At 46.8% G+C, this 18,056-nt stretch overlaps 1 protein-coding gene across 10 annotated transcripts in view; it reads left to right on the top strand.

The window, feature by feature from the left end:
• The window catches only part of tenm3 (teneurin transmembrane protein 3), a 478,631-nt gene that overhangs the window by 328,756 nt on the left and 131,819 nt on the right, over positions 1-18,056 (top strand). The window contains exon 1 of one of the 10 annotated variants that reach the window (XM_042703123.1): positions 410-1,192. The exons of the other annotated variants lie outside the window; for them this stretch is intronic. The gene's annotated coding sequence lies outside the window, so the exon portion shown is untranslated. Of the gene's footprint in view, positions 1-409; positions 1,193-18,056 lie in introns of those variants that run through there. 10 annotated transcript variants of the gene reach the window in all.

An 18,056-nucleotide genomic window follows, 5' to 3' on the forward strand; every position in this document is an offset into this window, starting at 1 on the left:
AATATAGCCTGCCTCTGTGTGTGTTTATCACAGCACTTCTTTAGGGTATCTCTGGTGTGTGTGTGTGCCTGTGTGTGCCTGTGTGTGCCTGTGTTTATGTGAATTTTGTATAAGCTCAATAGGATGCCAGCAGGGCTAGCTTTAGGCGTGCACACACACAGACACACACACACATGCTGTGTGTGTTAAGCTCTGCTGAAATCTTAGACCTAAGGGAGGTGTGTGTCAAGGTGGGCTTTTGTGGTCTCTCACAGCAGCAACAACAGCTGCAAGTCTGTGTGTGTTTGTGTGTGTGAGTGTGTGTGTGTGTGTGTGTGTGTGTGTGTGTGTGTGTGTGTGTGTGTGTGTGTGTGAGAGAGAGAGAGAGAGAGAGCGTTACCAGGGGAAGTATGTGAAAGCTCTCGTTCTCCCTTACTCCTCAGGCTCCAAATGGTTAAAGCAGGAGCATGGCCCCTCCCCCTTCCCTTTCCTCCTCCCCCGTTGGGTGTAGACAGACAGCAGCTCAGCCAATCGGGCGATCCTGGACCGCTGCTCTGCAAGCAGTCTGCTTCAGAGAACGGCAAACTTACCAGAGCCCGCTCTGCTGCTATACGCTCTACACTGATTCAGAGAGAGAGAGAGAAAGGGAGAGAGAAAGACAGAGAGGAGGAAAGAGAAAGAAAAAGAAAGAAAGAAAGAACGAAAAGGGAGGACAAATCTATTGCAGACAGCAATCGAAGAGCTTGAATCTGTGTGTGTGTGCATGTGTGTGAACGAGAGAAAAGGGGCAGAGAAAAAAAGGAGTGACAGAAGAGAGGAGAGGTTGGCAAGCAGCGCAGCGTTCATTTAACCTCCTGCCGTGACGTCCGGATAACCAAACAGTCCGTCGCTGTCATTTCTTTTAGTCTTTCTCTCCATCCTATTTTTTTTTTTGACTGCTCGGCGCTTGAGAGTGTTGAGTGAAGTCTACTAGGTGGCAGGGCTAGAGCATGTGTGTGTGAGCCGTCTGCAGTGTGCGCACCAGCGAGCAAGCGCACAGAGAGCGTGTGAGTGTGTGCGCGCGTGTGTGTGTGTGTGTGTGTGTCCGTATTGGAATGGGGAGGAGGAGGCAGCGTGTTTTTGACCTGCTGTTTGGCTACCTAACTCTATAAAAGCCTGGACTGGAAGAGGAGGACCGCCACTACCCCTCAGCACAGGAGGATCACCAACCCAGGTACAGGCAACCCACCCCAGCCTCCTCACATTCAGCCGGGCATCCTCAGAGCCCCCCCGTCTCTCTCTCTTCCCCTCTCTTTCTCAATCTCACTCCCATTATATCACAGTTGGTAATGTGAAGTCATCCGTAAGCTCTGTTGATCTCTCTCACTCCCTCTCCCTCTCTCTCTCTCTCTCTCTCGCTCTCTCTCTCTCTGTTTCTTGTGTTCTCTTCCTCTCTCTTTTTCTGTTGAAATTTGCGTCCGCTCAGCCTGAATGTTAATGCATCTTTTGTGTTTGTCCGTTTGAATGGCAAAGCTTAAAGAAGAAGAAATGGCATTTAAAAAGGAGGGCTTATGAAAAGAACACACAACGACCACATCAGATGGTTTACATTACTGTTAAATAGTTCTGAGCACCATCCAGGACTGGGCTCTTTTTTTGCTGGGGGTTGGACCGATTGTGGTCAGAATTTCCAGCCCTACGAGCACACAGTCGAGACAGGCCATGTTTAAGACAAGGGCCTAAAATAAATAGATAAATAAACACAATAAATAGACAGATAAATCAATAGATAAAAATAAATCTGTAATTATGCAGGAATTATTAGTATAATCTCCTTCACAAACCTGATGAGACTCACTAATAGGGCTTTTAAAAGAAAAGAAAGAAAATCCCTGCAACATTTTTAAGAAATGCAAAAAAAAAAAACTAAAAGCGATTTTAAAAGACTTTATGTTCTCTGTGTTTTTTTCCCTCTCTATTCAGCTTTGTTTTTTTCTGTCTATTTTTACCAGTGCTGAAAGGCTGAGAGAGGCAGTACTCCAGTGATAACGCGTGTCTGCCACTCCACAATAGACATTCACAGTGGTGCTAATTGGAAGCAGGTTTCGGCTCGCAATGCTCTGTTACCTTTTCTGCTGAACTGTTACGGCCATCCGTACCTCTCTCTTTCTATCTCTCTCTGTTTCTTTGTAAATACCTCTCTCTCTTTCTCTCTCACTAATAGGTGATGCAGGGTAACACTACACGTTCTGGGGAGATAGCACGAGAGAATGATTACCCTGTTCTAAAAGCTTGCAACTGGACTAATTGAGGATAGAAGGAGAAATGGATAGGTGCTAATGCGTTGGAAAGAGGGGCACAGCTGTTTCACTGGCTATGATAGGAACTCTTGACTCTGAAGCTTATTGGACTGGTCTCTATGCTTACATTGGCTCAGAAGTTTGGCCATGTGACGATTTCCAAGATGGAGGATAGGGCTGGTGATTGGTGTTACACAGACTCTGCACAGAGTTGTTATACATTGTGGGTACCATGGAGAGGCCTTCCCTGAAGATAGATGCAATTCTTGCTTTAGAGTCAACCTGGCTCCTCCACATTGTGAGATATTTTCCACTCATAGGAATGAGAACAGACATGTAAGAGAGAGAGAGAGAGAGAGAGAGAGAGAGAATGTGCAAAAAAGAAAGGGAACAGAGTCTGGGGTCAGTCTTCAAATATGATGTAAAGCCTGTGACCCCATCATCTGGGAGGAATAAGCTGTCAGAATTACTATATGGCCAAGGCCATGTGCGAAGGTGTTTAATGTCCCTGCTACAGCAGGCGTTACAGCATGGTTCCACTTTAAGTCCCATATTAAGCTGCTGTTTGATTTATGGCTGAACCCCTAGTTCTTTGATTCGTCGCAAAATGGATTTCTGCAACAAAGAGAGAAGCGAAGGGAAATAATGGCCTGAGATCTTAAAGAGAGGAAAAGAGACAGAAAAAAGGGGGTAGGGGAAATATCGAACAAAACATCTCTCTCCCTCTCTCTCTCTCTCTTTCGATCATTCTCTCTCTTGGCCCCTTTTCCTCTCCTTCACCCCCAGTTCTCTCTGTCTCCCCCTTTTTTCTCTTACTCCGAATGGAAATAGATCTCCTAGCAACTGGGACCACTTTCCTGCTGTGTGATATACATTCTGGCGGTGAGCAGGAATCATGCTAATGGACTGAGTTACTGAAGATGGAGCCATTACTCAAAGAATAAAAGTTTCAATTACCTCCGATACGGCCTGGTAATATTTACTGATTTACTGGTCTGTAGTGCCAGGCTAGGTCACATCTCCCTAACCATATATTTCCTTTGTTTTATTATCTGTATTATTACACTGAAAGGCATTTTGATCACGGCGGAGTCTGTCCTGTTCGGTGCCCGTTTGGGGTGAGAGTGATGTCTCCGAGGCTGGTGGTTTCGAACAATGTGGAGCTCATTCTTAATTCATGGAGGGAAATTGGCCGAGGCCCTCCGTGAGTGTCTCCGATCGTTCAAAGCCGAAAGGCAGGCGGGAGAGGAGAGAACGGTTTGCCTCTCTCTCTCTCTCACTCTCTCTCTCTCTCTCTCGCTCTTGTTTGCCTGCCTGTGCTCTCTCCATCTAATTTAAGAGAACACCTCTGAAAAATTCACCTTAATTTGATCATCTCCCTTGCCATCTGTTGGCCCTCAACAGTACCGCTGTGGAAAGTCACAATTGCTGCTGCATGAAAAAAAAATATCTCCAAACTGAACAATATGTTGTCTTTACTGAGAAATCTTTTTAGAATAACGTCCCACCAAAAATAAACAGAGAGACAGACACACAAAGAAAGAGAGACATAGAGGTAGGGGAATAGATAGATACACGTGAGTGATGAGGTGTGTACCGAGTGAGTGGCCTTATCTGAGACAGAGGCTCCAATGGCTGGGATCACAGTATGCAGTTATCTGCCCTCAGCTCTGGACTCTCTGTTGGCTGGCCGGACGGCCAGACCAGGCCTTCAGCTTGGCGGGTGTGGGGCAGCAGGCTCCCGGGCCTCCTCTGGATGTTCACTATGCCCACCACATCCACTGTAAGGGCCGATAACAAAATCACACCATCGATTCAGTTCATTTTCTCATCACTCCGAGGCCTTATCGCACTGCTGCTAAGAGATAAGGGCAAGGCTGCCTGGTGATATATATATATATATATATATATATATATATATATATATATATATATGTCATACGTCATGCGTATCTATGTTTTTTTTATTTTATGTTGTTATATACACACGCAGGCATAGAGCCAGGTGACTTGGCTGAGGGCTTTTATCAGGGCTCTTACCACGTGATAAAGAAAGAGAGGGTGAGAGACAGAGAGGTAGAGGGGTGATGGTGAGGCAAAGGCGAGACTCGGAGATGGCGTGTTCTAGAATATTCTTTCTAATGACTTGGCAAAAAACCAAGGCTCTATGGAATGGTTGACAGTTGGCTGACACTAGAGAGGCCCCTTGAAGTGTTGAGAGGGGAGGGAAAAAAGAAGAAAAATTAGGATTGGATGGAAGGTGTTATGAGTAAGTTAATTTTTTTCAGTTTGTCCGCTTAGGGAGAAATGTAAGATCAAAATTAATCATTTCTTTCTGTGGCGGATATTGGCTTGGGCAGGAGCTCTAGATGAGTTTTCAAGTGGAAAAACACACACGCTGATGAGGGTGGTAATTTACTGTTTTATTTGTATTTAGAGGACAAGGTTGGTCGGGTTTCTTATATTTGGAATGGAAAGTGAAGGTGATATTTCAGCTTTTTCTTTTTTGTCTTGCTTGTGCTTTGAACATTCATAACCTTGACTCTTGCATAAATCTCTGAGTGAAAAAGAAATGTAATCGCTTCAGCTATCATTATCAAATTACATTTTGTTTCCAGCACAATGGTAGGGATAAACTGTTAATTTGGAAACAGAATAGAGAACTGCAATAAACAGGAGTTCATACATGAGTCTGATTTTATTTTAATTAAAAAAAAAGTTTTGTTTATGTTAACGTTGAAGTTTTTTTTTGGATTTAGAAAGCTTAATTAAAATGTTTTAAAACCGCTTGAGAAATGTATTTCTGCATTTCATAATGAGGGTCTTTGCTGATGGATTTAACATTTCTAATTGTGCATCTACATAAATCTCTGTGTTTAGACATAGATCATTTTAGACAAACATACGTATACATATGCATACATATATGTTAGGTGCGTTTAAACCATTTATTCATTTGTGATTGGACATGGTCCATGTGTGGGGATATTCTGACACAACCCCAACTCGGACTCTTCACCGCTAGGAATCACTCCGCGTCTGATACGCTTTAACCGTTGAATTGTACTCCATCAACATTCCATCTATTCAAAGCGCGAGAGCAGAATGGCAAGCAGCGGTTTATACAACGTCACATTTGACAGTGTTTTTGTCAAGAAATGGAGTAGGGGGGGGGGATGTACAAATAAAAATGTAACGTGAAGACAGGTGAGCGTAATGTGCACAAATAGCCTACTGCTGAATCACAGGCGTGGGGATATCCTTTACCAACCCCACTCTCACTCATGGCATACTGCTCAAGCACGCCACATAAGAGCAAGAACTCACACTCTTCACTTTTTGTTTTGCACACATGCAAACACACACACACACTCACACACACACACACACCCATACACAAATTAGTGTTAGCAAATACAAATTAACAACAAAAATATATAAATAAATATTTGATATTACATTTAAGAAGGATTTTAAAAGTTACTATTATTATTAGTAGTAGTAGTAATATTGATGTTAATAGTAAAACTAATATTATCGTCATTATTATTATTATTATTATTAATAATAATATTAATATTATTAATACTATTATTATTATTATTATTATTATCATTATTATGCGGTTACATTTTTCATTAGCTAACCTTGCATAGATACATTTATATTTATTTACTTTTATTTCTTTAATTATTTTAACAAAACTAGAGGTTCATTAATTGACAACTATAGCTCAATGAAAAGACATTTCATTCCAATGTCTTTCATGCACCATCTTATGATGTATTGTGTGTGTGTGTGTGTGTGTGTGTGTGTGTGTGTGTGTGATGGCCATGTCCTCCTTTCCTTGCGGTCATAGTTTTTGGTGGTGGCTTAGGAGGAGGGGACAGTGACTGAGTGGGGTGCTTTGGGAGGCGTTGGAAGGTTAAGCCTGGAAATAAAGTTTGGCACGGGGCGGAGGGTGGCCCGGCGGCCCCATACATCATGCCTGGATCACCGACCTGGGGGGGTCAGAGGTCAGCAGCCACGCTCGTTTACGGGCCGCAGACGCCTCCCTAGTGCTGGGATTAAGACACAGAGGTGTCCGGGGACGATGGTAATAAAGTGTGTGTTCCTGCTATGCTCTACTACACTGCACTGCCTCTGACCAAACAACATGGTGAACTGTCGAAAGACTTACTGCAGTACAGTTCATGTAGTAGATTTTTCCGTGGATTCAGATATTTTTTTTTATTTAAGTCCAAAACTGAAAGGGAAGCGCTTTTTTGTTTTTTAATTGCAATATAAGGAAAAGATTTCCATCACGTATCTGGAATTTTAAAATGTTGTAAATGTTTAGAATGTAATCCACATAAAGAATCTGATGGTATTTCTGGGCTCTGTGGTGCCTCTTGGTTTGCACCCAGGAGGGTGTTAACCATGCGAGAGCGGCTCTCTGTGCTCCGACTAGACACCACAAATGAATTTACCTGGGAGAGACGAAACCCTTTGTCAGCACTATATCTGCCTTTCATTCTGGTGCTGCATGGTAACGAGATTATGGGATGCCCATATTACCCTTGAAACCCACTACCCCCTTGTTTTTCTCCGTATTGCTCTGCACATCCTTCTCTTTCAATTGAACCCAAACAACACGACCGGCTATCTGAAACTGTTGGAGCTGTGGTCGTGTTTTATCAAGGTACGCCAGTGTGAAGTCCTGCAGTGCCGCTGAGGTGGAATATGCAGTAATAAGACATCATGGCCATTACTGTAGAATTAAATTGAAATGAAGCAGGACAGCTCCTTGGACCCAGCAGACTGGCTCTGATTTGCTGCTAAATGACCAAACATCACAGTCATTACTCCACAAGCCACAAGCAGAGAGGTGAGGTGAGAAGTTTGAGTGTGTGTGCGTTTGCGCGCACGTTTGGTGCGTGTGCGTGTGCAATCCAAACCCGGCACTTCTCCACCACCTCCTGCCCCTATTTGTGATGTGACGTGTAGGCCTGTGTGTGTGTGTGTGTGTGTATCGGAGAGAGAGAAAGGACTCGGGCCCTGCTCGGAATGTGCCGGAGGGCTAGTGGGCAGCGTTTGGAGCCCTTAACGAGGATCCACACAGCGGAGGCTCAGAAGTAAAGGCTCCCCTCATTACTTCTGCTCCGGTCAGCAATTAAGGGATCAGACCACCAGACGTCCAAGCCTTCAGCCATAGCCTGGTGATGAGCCTACTAGGCTCTCTCTCTCTCTCTCTCTCTCTGTCTGTGTTTGTCTCTCTCACTCTCTCTCTCTCTCTCTCTCTCTGTCTTTGTCTCTCTGTCTCTCTCTGTCCCTGTCTCTCTATCTTTCTCTCTCTCTCTCTCTCTCGTTGTTTCTTTCTCTGTCTCTATACACACACTCACACACACACACACACACTCACACATACACACACACACACACACACACACGCACAGACACAGAGGCATACATTGTGGTTGTTGGGGAGGTGATGGGGTTATGACCTCAGGGACGGGTGTCTGGTTTCAGGATGCGCTGTGTTCAGTGTAAGATGAGGAGGCTCGGAGACGGAGGCCACTTTAAACACATGTGCTTAGCAATCACCCCACACAACAGCGCCAACACACACGTCACCACTGCCCCAAAGGCCGACTCAGATTATGAACACACCTGAACACACTCCGATTGTGTGATCGCCTGTGTATGTGTGTCTCCATGCACATCTGTGCTTTTGTGTGTGTGTGTGTGGCTTTGTGTGCGCATTATACAACTGTGAAGTATGGAGGATGTTGTCATGTCTGTATGCTCCGTGGCGTGCGCATGTGTGTGTGTGTATGTTTCTGTTTGTGCGCAAGCATATGTTTGTTTGTGTGTGTGTGTGTGTGTGTGTGTGTGTGTGTGTGTGTGTGTGTGTGTGTGTGTGTGTGTGTGTGTGCGTACATGCAACTCTGTTTCTCTTTCAATAGTAGTTTGCCCTTGTCAGAGGTTGAAGCAGCCATTTGGTTTCTTTATGACAGTCCCCTGCCCACAGTTTTGGCCTGTGAGGATTAGTGATCACTCCTCTCCCTTCCCCAACCTCCCTCCCTCCCTCCCTCCCTCCCTCTCTCTCCCTTTCTCTGTCTCTGTCTCTCTCTATCACTCTCCCATCGCCCTTGGCAAGAAATCAATCAGCTTTGCTATCCCTCCTGTGTTCCTCTCCCTCTCTTAATGTTTTCCTCTCTTTTCCATTTCACACTTTCCCTCTACGACTGCCTTGTTTTCCTCCTCTGTCCCTTCCCGACACTCTATTCATTCCCTTTCTCCTGCAATGAGTTCATGCCATCCCTCTATCTCATATCTCTCCTCCTTCCTTTCTGTCCTTCTATCCCATCCCTCCCTCTCCCCTTCTCTCTCTCTCTCTCTCTCTCTCTCTCTCTCTCACTCTCTCTCTCTTTTGTCTGTCTGAATGGGTTAATGCAACAGTAGCATTTGTCTCAGTGCTAGAGTGCTGTAAGGTACAGCTGTTCTGACATTTTGTGCCATTTCTCATGTGTTTATTTATATGTTTACTTCTCCAGCCCACTGCATGAATACTAATGAGTCTTTATGCTCATAGCAACATAGTGAAAAAACAGACCCATATCTTTGCCAGTCCTTTTCTCTTTGTTTTTCTATTATTATTCTCTCTCTCTTTCTCTCTCTCTCTCTCTCTCTCTCTCTCTCTCTCTCTCTCTCTCTGTCTCTCTCTCTGTTGTTTTCTTTCAAACAAATCCCCAAGAAATGTCAGCATTTAATTAAAAGGGTGTTTAAAACAAATCAAATGTAAAAAAAACACGAGCCAAGGCCCTTGAAATGCAGACGCAGGGGTTCGACGGTCTCTCCTCCACCAGCGCTTTAATTAGAAGGAACTTTAGCGTGAATATTCTCATGCTACAGAAGAGCTGGCGTAATGGCTGATGTTTCAATCTGAGCGCATTGCACTCCGTTTATGCAACTAATTTGTGATAGGATACATATAATGATGCCCCTCAAAATAATGACTTCTCCCATTCTGGAGCCCAGCATATGGCTGAGAATGACAAAAAGCAATAAACAGGATCCTTAAGAAGGGTAGAGAGGAGCACAACCACAGCCACACTACAAGCCACTGCTTTTAACCAGACTAGGTTTTAGAATCACCTCACCCACTCCCGCATCCCTGTGCTCTCTCTCTCACTCTCTCCTTCTCTAAACACACACGCACACACACACATGCTCTCACACACAAACAGATGCACACACACACACACACTTTCTCTCTCTCTATGTCTCTATCTCTCTCTCTCTCTCTCTAACACATACACACACATGCACACGCTCACACAAATGCACACCACTCCCTGGTCCCCTTTGCGCTTTTGCAATTCTCTCTTTCTCTTTCTCTCTCTCTCTCTCTCTCTCTCTCTCTCTCTCTCTCTCTCTCTCTCTCTCTTTCCCTGCTCTTTACATCATTTGGATTCAGCTGTGGTCTCTGCAGTAGCTGTGTCTGGGAGAGGAGGGCTTTTGATAAGCGGAGAGAAAGGCCACTTAAACATTTCTGCCCAGAATGCTGAATGGCGCTACTTACTCTTCAGTGAGACAGAGAGAGAGAGAGAGAGAGAGAGAGAGAGAATGGGAGAGAGACGGTAGGATAGAGAGAAAGAAAGGGAGGGAGGGAGGAAGAGAAAGAGGGAGTTAATGTATACTTAAAATGTGTTTACCATGCAGCCTGGCTAGTCTCTGGCTGTTTTCCCCTCTCCTTGCTCACGATGGTGGGATGGTGAATGAGGCTCCCCACTCACAAGGCCTGTGATGGTGAGGCTGCCCACTGACAAGGCCTGTGATGCGAAGCTGTCCTGTCACAGCCACTTTTGTAAAAAAAACAACTCCCAGCATGCAGTGGTTCAGAGGCACCGCAATCAGCACGTCTGAAAATGACAGAAAACGTTATCACAGCAACCTCCTCTTGGGCCGTGCTCATTTGCCATTGTGTGAGTGTGTGTGTGTGTGTGTGTGTGTGTGTGTGTGTGTGTGTGTGTGTGTGTGTGTGTGTGTGTGTGTGTGTGTGTGTGTGTGTGTGTGTGTGTGTGTGTGTGTGTGTGTCTCTGTCTCTGTCTCTGCCTGTGTGTGCATTTTGTGATATCTGTTCTCTTATGGGCAAGGTTGAAAGAAAAACACACACTCACACGTCCACACTGATCATCACCCACACAGCGAGCTCAGTGCTACTAAACCCATGCCTGGGGGTAGACAGGGGGACTCGTGTTTGAGGGACTCCTGCAATAGGCGGAAGGTTTGGAGATGTGGGAGGGTTAGACTGTGCTGAGAATCACTTATAGAGGAATATGAGTCAGGATCTGAATTTTAAGACCAGGTGTGTTATCAAGAGCAGCTGTATTCCTCTTTGTGATTATCGTGACTATACGCATGCTTGCCTTTGTGCATGCGCGTGTGTGTGTGTGTGTATGTGTGTGTGTGTGTGTGTGTGTGTGTGTGTGTGTGTGTGTGTGTGTGTGTGTGTGTGTGTGTTCGTGTGTGTGGGTGGGTGGGTGTGTATCAATGCTGCCATTGTGTTGAATCCTTGAGTCTAAAAAAGTGCACAGCAAAGCCTGCGAGTATTTCTGTCAACATTGCCCTGAATTGGGTGCGTCAGTTCAATCTGCAGAAGAAAAAAAAAACATGCTGTCTACAGTACGACAGTGATATAAGGGATGGCTGCATTGAATTCTTCAGAATGACCAGGCACTTATGCATGCAGACGGTATGCACCTAACAGGCCCACCCCTGTGAATACAGTGTGATGGCTGCTTATTCCCAGATTCTTCTACAGCGCAGATCCAGCTGGGCTTTTGTGGGTCCCACTCAGAGGTAGATAAGCTCGACTAACTGGAAGAAATGGGGGAAAACATGCTTGTAAATCATATTAGTTGTACTTAATGAATGGACAGCAGTGTGTGCACAGCAGTTTGGAGTAATCGTCAGCGAAATGGATTTGCGTCTTTAATGGTGGTTGCAGGAATCTCAAGCGGGCATAGTGATTTTTCTGTGTGTGTGTGTGTGTGTGTGTGTGTGTGTGTGTGTGTGTGTGTGTGTGTGTGTGTGTGTGATATGTATATGCATACACAGTTTGTGTTCCTACTGTTCCACAGCCACATAGGTGCAATTTAAATTGTTATTATCCAAACAGCACTAAATCCCACACACACACACACACACACAAATGGAAGTCACTACCTACACACACACACACACACACACACACACACACACACACACACACACACACACACACACACACATGCGTACCGTTCCCCACTCTGCTCCCAGTGTGTGCTAGTTGTTTATCTCTCCTCCTGCATTTCCCCCTGCAGTCAGTGGAATTAACGTTAAAAGAGACACATTCATTACTCCAAGGCCATGCGAATTCATCCTGCCCCCCTCCGACCATCGCCAGACGCATATGTTCCCAGCGCCCTATTCATTAGTAGAGCGCATGCGAGAGAGAGAGAGAGAGAGAGAGAGAGAGAGCAGGAGAGAGAGGGAGCGGGAGAGAGAGAGAGGCAGAGGGAAGCAGGAGGAGGGCCGTATAGCATGAGTAATGGAGGACATGAGAGGCAATAAAAGGTAGAGGCTTAGCGGACGAGGCCGAGGCCGGCCCTGTGTCTCGCGGTGTGCGGGAGCGTGAAATGGGCTCCAACATAGACACAGCGCCTCCAAAACGGGGCCCCTGCCACGGTCTTCGCGTCGCGGGAGTATTATGATTGATTTACTCACCTCCAGCACGATCAGTGTGGACAGAACGCACACAACCTCCTCTCCTCTTTTCTCTTCTCTTCTCCTGTCCTCCTCTCCTCTCCTCTCCTCTCCTCTCCTCTCCTCTCCTGTCCTCCTTTCCTCTCCTCCTCTCTTCTCCTTTCCTCTCCTCTCCTCTCATTTCCTCTCCTGTCCTCCTTTCCTCTCCTCCTCTCTTCTCCTTTCCTCTCCTCTCCTCTCATTTCCTCTTGGCTGTCAGAGCCGGACTTTGATGTGTTGTTCTGTCAGGCAGGGTAGGAGAAATTATGGGATAGGAGTGGAGGAGACATGGGCACCGCTCTAGTGCTGACATCACCAAAGCACGCAATTAGTCCAAATGGTGGTTCCCCCGGGCAACAGAGCAAAACAGCGGATGTCAACTTACGGCCAGCAAAAGAGTTTTCCCCTTGTTTTCCCCCCAACACACACTTTTTTTTAGGTTGTGAGCTGAAAATGAGAATGGAAATGGGGGGAGGAGAAGGAGAAGATCCATGACACAGTTCTCTCACTCACACACACACACACACACACACACACACACACACACACACACACACAATGACACTCGAGCAGTGTTTGATGTCTGGAGCGGTTCCTATGGAACGATCCCCAGATGCTTGGGCTTTTATCCTCACCGGAGGCGCTGAAATATTTTGGGCTCAGAACCCCTGCCATGGATTCTGATGAAATGTAGTTGGGTTGGGTTTTCTTCTACTCAGACATGTGTGTAGTGTGTGTGTGTGTGTGTGTGTGTGTGTGTGTGTGTGTGTGTGTGTGTGTGTGTGTGTGTGTGTGTGTGTGTGTGTGTGTGTGTGTGTTTGTGTCTGTGTGTGCCTCTGTCTGAAAAGTCAAGAATGGAAAAGAGGCTAAGAAAGGGGTCTGAAAGAGAAAGGAGCGCGCCGGTAGTGTAGAGCAACTTGAAAGAAAAGAGCTGATGATCGAGCGAGCCAGAGAGAGAGAGAGAGTGAGAGAGCGAGAAAGAGAGAGTGTATAATGAATTATATATAAAAAAAGAAAAAAGTCAGGAAGACTGCAGGGAGGTGAATTGCGGATCAGGTTATTTTTAATCCCACAATTAGCGTAAGTGAGAGCGCGAGCATGAATGCCATTCCAGATTAGCCTAATAGAGGGGAACCTGGGCCCTTTTGTCACTGCTCTCCCTCTCTCCCCCTCACTGGCAAGAGGCCTCAGTCAGGCCCAGTGACTCCGCCGCTTAATCCAGTCAGGGCATTCCCATAGAGCCACTGCTGCTCTCCCACGGACCTGCTGGCTGGACGTCCCCCTCACCTCCACACAACTCCACCAGCACATAGCCCACCCCCATCCCCTTAACCACTCTGATGAACTATAAAGGGCCTCATCCTCCACCAGCATCCCCCCCCCCCCCATTTCAAGAATGTCCTGTCTCCACGCTAAGAGGGGGCTGTATTGTAGTGCTAATGGCTGGCAGTGAGGGCTGGAATGAAGGGGCTCAGTGTGGAGTGGAGTGTGTGCTGTAGCAAGGAGTCCCCCGTCCTCAGTGACTGCCCTCTCCTCGGGCAGCCATGATGGCAGCTCCACACTCATATTAATTTCCAATGAGACAGACTCCTTTGTTGAGACTCTGGTGATAAATGTATACGTCTGCCGCAGTGGGTGTGCTTGTGTGTGCGTGTATGTATGAGTGTGTGCGTGCGAGCAGGCGCACGTGCAAATCTGTTGTGTTTGACATTCACTCACTGCGACAGGAGGATCCCTCTCCCAACTCACACCCCTCCCCGTCCATGCTGATAAGGCTCCACACTCCTGATCCTCCTAGACAGCGCCTGTCAGACCCCGCCACCCACCCCTCGGCTTTCCCAGCGCTCCCAGTTTGGCTGGCCGGGTGTCCGCCGCTGGTGGAATACCTGAAATAGTTTTGGGCACAAAAGCGCCTCTGTCCTTGGGGCTCGGTGAGTCAGCCTGCCTGCTTTTAATTAGCCATGCGTACGGAGGCCAGGCCGCAAATTAGACGGCCTTTTAATTGTGCAAACAACAACAGATTCCATAATCCAGGCTTTATCTGAGGTGGAGAGAGCTGAGGGAACTGAGTGGCTGCCCTCGCTGCTTGACCTCTGCTGAGTGGAGAACACACACACACACACACAAAGAGAGAGAGAGGAGACAAGAGAACAAGAAAGAAAGGAGGAGAAGAGAGGAGAAAAGAGGAGGGAAGCCAGCAAAGAGGGCCAAAAACAACCTCTCTCTCTCTCTCTATCATTCTCTCCCTTTATCTCAATTCCTCTATTCTTTCTCGTTTTCTCTCTGTCTGTCTGTCTGTCTGTCTGTCTGTCTGTCTGCGTCCTCCCTAAACCCTCTGTTGTAAAGAGCCTGTGTTTGTCAGTTTTGCTGTGTGGGGGGAGGGGGAGACAGGGAGGACATCGGGGTGTTGTTGGTAATTAGAGATTGTTTGGGCTCACAAACAGTAGGGTCAGCCAGAGGGATGGGGGGGGGGGGGGTTCAGTTAGCATTCTGAGCAGCTCCCAATCAAAACAGCGCAGTTTGAGGTGAAGTCTGCTCTAAAGCGCTTGCATAAGCACTGTAGAGAGAGAGAGAAAGAGATAGAGAGAGCTCTTATCTTTCCATTAAAATGCTAATACATTTAAATGATCCGTCCATTGAAGCTTTGCTTGTTTTATTTGTCTTATTTGTTTTAATCTCGCTCTTCAGAAAGCATGCCCGAAGGTTAACAACCTAGTGGGTAGGACAGGCGGGCATACACGCACGCACGCGCGCACACATGCACACACACACACACACACACACACACACACACACACACACACACACACACACACACACACAATCATATAACAAGTACAGAGAAGAAAGCAGAAATTCACACAACCTCAGAGACAAAAGGCACAAATACACGTGTGTGCACATACATATTCACAAGCACACACACACGCCTCCACACACACATAGGCCGCACAGTTAACCAGTTTAAAATCATGCACTCACCCTGGCTCTCTGTCCACGGCCTGCCACGTGACGGAGCAGGACTGCCAACGGTGGCATTTTGCAGGTGACCTAATTGCCGGCCAGTGAAATGGAGCAGTCTGACCAGACTCAGACGCTGTCAAATGGCCAACATGCACCCACTGAAAAATGATCCAACAATAGTCACCAGTCTGGGTTTGGTCTCTCACTCGCTCTGTGTATAGGTGTGTGTGTGTGTGTGTGTGTGTGTGTATGCGTGTGATTATGATTGTGCATTGGCCCTCGCCCTTTCTGCTTAGCTATGTCGCATGGCTGCAGGGGATGCTGTAAATCACTGGACAGAGACTGGCCCTCTCCTTGGTAAAAGCACAGGCGAGGAAGGGTCCTAATCTAGAGGAGGGGCCCAGTGCCTTTTCCAGCCAGGGAGCCGGCACAAAGTAACACCACTGAATGAAGGCCTTTTGAGTGGATGGATGCCCCAAAGCAAGTGTGTCTGTGTGTTGTGTATGTGTGCACCATGTGTGTGTGTGTGTGTGTGTGTACATGCCAAGACACTGGCTCTGTCTGCCCTAAAGGGTAACACTTGTACAATAAAAAGGAACAAAAGCATTTCGTCTCTGGGGTCTGATGATGTTCCTTTTGTGTGTGTGTATGTGTGTGTGTGTGTGTGTGTGTCTAGTGTGAACCCTGTTCACCATGACCATAGGTTTCTTTTGCCCTGAGGAACAGAAACATACATAGTGACTCTCCCTGTGCACTCTCCATCTCTCTCCTTCTCTCCCTCTATCTCTCTCTCTCTCCTCCTCTTTCTCTTTATTTCCATCTTGGTCTCTCTCACATCATCTCTGGCCAACTCTGTAATCAGAGAACAAAAGGACGGGGCTTCGGCAGCAAACATGAGCACAATCGGCAGCCTGTTAATCATTGTGCTCTAATTGTAATAGAAGGAGCCGCAGAATAGGGGGGAAATGTCAGCAGCCTCGGCGGGAAGGCAGGGAGGCGAATGGAACATCCCTCTGAGTAGCAGAGCGAAAAGGCTGCCCTCGTTTTTACCCCACACTCAATTAGCTATGGAATTTCTCTCTCTCTGTCTCTCGGCCTCTCTCTCGTTCACTCGTTCTGTGTAGTGTGGTAATTGAGGCTAATCCGCAGTGGAGGGGCAGTGTGTGTTGGCAGAGTATGTGTTGTTGTGACGAAGGTGCTCCCACTGGCACAAGGCAACAGATAACTCAAAGCTCTACCAACCAGGGACCTGCACTTTGTGTGTGTGTGTGGGTGTGTGTGTGTGTGTGGGTGTGGGTGTGGGTGTGTGGGTGTGTGTGTGTGGGTTGGTGCTACTCAGCAGATTGGTGTTTGTCGCCAAGAGCTGAGAGTGTGACAGTAGGGCCTAAAGTTATCCGGGCTCGCCACCCTGCCAGGCGGACAGGGCTGTCTCTTTAGCAGTGTCCTCCTTGCCAGTAGTCACAGATTTTACACACATACACACACACATTAGCAAAGGAAAGGACCAGGAAATTCTTACGATATCTAACTGTAAATGAAAACGCATGTCTCCTCTCTCTCTCTCTCTCTCTCTCTCTCTCTCTCTCTCTCGCTCTCTCTCTCTTTCTCTCTCTCCCTCCCTCTTCCTCGCTCTCTCCCTCTCTTCTGTCTCTCTCGGTCAGGGTGACTGCTGATTCAGTCTCCTGTCGTTTCACTCTGCTTTACCTTCCATTGTAGCCGCCATCTGTTTCTCTGTGCGCACTAGTGTCCTAGGGAGAGCAGGCAGCCCAGGCAGGCAGGACAGGGCTCCTCTTCTGCTGTTGTTGCTCTTGTTGTTGTCCTCACTCAAGGAGTTTGCAGTGGAGAGCCGAGCCACTTTAGCACAGACAGTGATGTCCAATTAACATTTATTTAAGTAGTTCCCAAGGGCCCCTGCACAGCCTACTTACCTTGGCAAAGAGATTTGGACCGCAAAGTCTGGATGTGTTCTCGTGTGTGTGTGTATGTGTGTGTGTGTGTGTGTGTGTGTGTGTGTGTGTGTGTGTGTTTGCGCGCGCGTCTGTGTGTCTATGTGTCTATTAATGCAAAATGGCAGAATGAAATTTTGATTCAAAGTAGCAATGCAAGCATGACCCTATAGCAAAGTAACCCAATTGGTGAACGCTGAACCAAAGAATTGACACAGACAAATTCACACTGATGGAAACACTGGTTTATATACAGTGCTTAGCTTCCAGCACTGGCCGGAAGAAGCAGCAGTCCCTTGGGTTGAGCCAGGAGGTCTTATCTTGCACAAAGATGAGAAGGCATTCCTCCTGCTCTCCAAAGGATCGTAGAGGCCTCCCTGCCACCCACTGCCAAGACTGTTTTTTAATATTCATCCCAGATGTATCTGTAAGCTGCATAACTGCAGTCTCTCCCTTGAGTGTCCAAGTTATATTTCTGCCCACCCACATACACATAGCTCTGCTTGCTGAGTGTCGTAGGTTGTTGACTGTGGCTGGCAGTACTTCTCGTCAGAAGCAGCATTTACCTTCAAACTTTAACTGGTGTTTTAATTTGTTAATTTCATTTAATTTGTGCTCAGATGCTAAGCGTTGGTGTATCTGAGTATATGTGAAGAACTGATGTTTACTGCCCAAGGATTGGAAGACTTGCAGGGTTTTACCACGAGTGATACTAGTGCGCGTGTCTTTATTTCACGTGTCCAGGCTGTGCCTCGGTCACATCAAGATCAGCATAATCTTTTTTCTCTGTCTCCGTCTCTCTCCGTCTCTCTCTTTCTATCTCTGCTGCTTGGCCCAGGTCAGGGTGGCTGTGAAGTGTGTCATCATTAACATGCAGTGAAGAAGCCTGCTCCCCGCTTAACTCCCAGACTTCCATAATGAGTCACTTGTCAGAGACCTGTGTGTGTGTGTGTGTGTGTGTGTGTGTGTGTGTGTGTGTGTGTGTGTGTGTGTGTGTGTGTGTGTGTGTGTGTGTCTGTGTGTCTGTGCACGCCTGTGTGTGTCTGTGCACACGTGTGTGTGTGTCCATTTTTTCAATGTGCGTGTGCGTGCATTGTTGTGTGTGTATTTGTGTTTGTGT

Source organism: Clupea harengus, chromosome 22, assembly GCF_900700415.2.
Source record: "Clupea harengus chromosome 22, Ch_v2.0.2, whole genome shotgun sequence".
Classification (NCBI taxonomy): Eukaryota; Metazoa; Chordata; class Actinopteri; order Clupeiformes; family Clupeidae; genus Clupea; species Clupea harengus.